Below are 2,737 nucleotides of genomic sequence, written 5' to 3'. Positions count from 1 at the left end.
TCACAGCCCCGTAACTCTACGTATACAATTTGTTAACACTAACAGCTCCTAGAATTACGGTAGTTGTCTTCCTACAACTACATAGTGGTTTATTAAGAGAAACAAAATACAAAGATAGCAGTGCGTTAATTGAAATATTGATCCACCGTTGCAGCGGATGTCTTGAGATAATGTTGCCAGCTGGTTGGTCACCATTATAGAACCACGGTCTTGATCATACTTCCTCCAAATCTGCAAGAATAATTGAATTGGAAATCCACTTAGGAAACAATTCCCTATGACTATGCTTCATTGATTAATGATTCATAATGACATGAAAAGAGGTATACATGTGTGGTTTAGAATGTAAATTGACCAACAATGGTGTAAAATGGATACAGGAAATAAGGTAAAAAGGTGGGTAAAAACATGCAAATTCAGCCACCAACATCTCCCCCCAACTAGTCTTTCTGCATGTCCTCATGCAGCTCGTCGCATATGCAGATCGAGATTGGAGTTGCGATGATCAGCATGAAGCTATGCGAGATCATATTTTGCAGCCATTTCTATCCCTGGAGGCTTATATCCATCTGTCTAGATGACTTCCTTCCACCAATCCTCACCTACCTTGTAAGCTGGAGTATAATGATTGGCTGGTAGCTAGATAATGGGGAATCAGAACCTCAAACCCATCCATCAGACCCCACAAAGCCGCATGCATGCAATATACCGAGGTACCCTGTTTAGAGCCCAAGAAAAATTGGGGGCCCCAAAAGGTTCACGTATCCTGATGGCTGATGACGATAGGGTCCACCATTTCTGGTAGCTGTCCCAGACCTCCTCTTGACAAGTAAAAATTTGTTTTGTTCAAATGTCAACGCACCATTTTTGGGTTTCTAGCTGAAGGACAAGTGGCATGTTTGCTTGATTCTCTTTGAACGTGTCGAAAGCCTTCTTCCATTTAACCTGATTAATTATGTAGGAGGTAAAGGCTCTCAATTGAATGTCTCCCACATATGGCACTGAGTTAAACAATTGATCATTTCCCAAAAAGTAATCATGCATATAGAGTTCGCACATCAACTGTTGATCCAGAATATTATGGCATCTCAAGATGCGCAGAAACTGCATTGAGTCTTCTATCTCATGGCTAAGTTCCTAATGGACGCTTTCTAAAAAAAAGAATAGATATTGTTCATGGAGGAAAAAAGCATAGTTGTGGGCAAGGGGTCAACAAGCCATTTCCTTCTGTGCTAGAGAAAACACTTCTTCCTTATCAACCTTCACTAGCTGCACCTACCCTTCCAGTTCCTTGATTTTCTTCTACTACTTCTCCTGCTTCTGTTTCTCTTTCTCCAATTGCTCCATGTAATTGGTAACTACATTCGCAGCTTTCTCATGAAATCCCTTCACTCCTTGCCAATGGGCATCTGAAGGAATGGTCCCCTGCTGAAGGTGAGCTGCAATAGCCTACCACTTCTGAATTTCTGCAATCATGAAAAACTCTCGTGCCTTAATCACATGCAAAAAAGCTTGATCTATGTAGCTGCGGAGGTTCTGGATCTGTCCTCAATCTGCATTGCTACTGAGATGGTTTCAGCCCTAGGTTTTGCATCATTCTTCTTATGCCTCCTCACTTTCCTTCGTAAGCATCGTACCTGCTTCCTTAACTTGACAATTTCCATTTTTAGCTACATGTTTTCCCTGAACTCTGACTGGTACCTCTCTTTAAGAGGAGGCATTATTTTCGCACATTTCTCAATGAGTTATTGTTTGACAACAACCTCCTTGACTGGTCTCATAGGTTGTGTGGGGTTTGGTGGATTGGCATCAACAAATTCTTCAACCGACTCTTGCTTTACCCTAACCCCCTCTGTTTTTTCCTCAACCCGGGGAATTGTCTCAATGTCTTCTCCTTCGGGTCTCAAAATTTCCATATATTTCCTTCATGGTTCTGAAGTCATTGCAGGACCTTTGCAGGTAGTGTCATTGACACCCTTTTCTTATGACTGCTCTGCTTCTCGACCATTTTCTCCTTTGGGCCCTAAACCCTCCACACCTTCCTTTGGTGGATTTGTAGCCACTACAAGTCCTTATGGGGTAGTGTCAACAACAACGTCCTCCTCTAATGACCCTGTGGGGATAGTATCAGCCATAGTCTCGTCAGTTTGTTCTCTGGTCGGCACTAGTTCTTGTGTAACAGTACCGACCACCAATCCATCAATCTGTGCAATTTTTCACTAGTTGACACTGGTTCTTGTGTAACAATGTTGATGATGGTGCCTTTAACAGCCCCGAAAAATTTTAAGATCGGGGGAGAGGCTTATTCCTTCACCAAGCACCTAGGGGATTGAAACTTCCTTGCCCCTTTTGGTAAGGATGCAAGAAGCGGAGAACGAAATATTCTTTCTTCAGAGTCCATTCTCTCATTTCCTGATGCCTTGGGTCCTCCTTGCCTTGTGCTCATTGGCTGGTCTGTTCCATCTTTTCCTGCCTGTGCTTCTTCTAGTTTTTCCTCCTACCCGACAGTCGACACTAGTTCGTATGGAGTAGTGTTGACTGCGGCCCCAGTTTCTTTCAAGGGTTCCATAATTTCTTGAGCAAGTGATGTTGGTCTTGTGTATCAGCACCACTTGTAGCCTCCTCCAAAGGTTCCTCGATTTCTTGAACAGGTTATGGTAGCTCTTATGTGTTAGCACCACCTGCAATTTCATCCAAGGGTGGTGATTCTCTCCTCAAAGTGGCAGTTATTGCTGGT

This window comes from Pinus tabuliformis, chromosome 3_2 (genome assembly GCF_031772625.1).
Source record: "Pinus tabuliformis cultivar Carrire ecotype Pingquan chromosome 3_2, CPIR1, whole genome shotgun sequence".
Taxonomy (NCBI): domain Eukaryota; kingdom Viridiplantae; phylum Streptophyta; class Pinopsida; order Pinales; family Pinaceae; genus Pinus; species Pinus tabuliformis.
The sequence above is the reverse complement of the archived record's forward strand: the minus strand, read 5'-3'. Positions refer to the sequence as shown.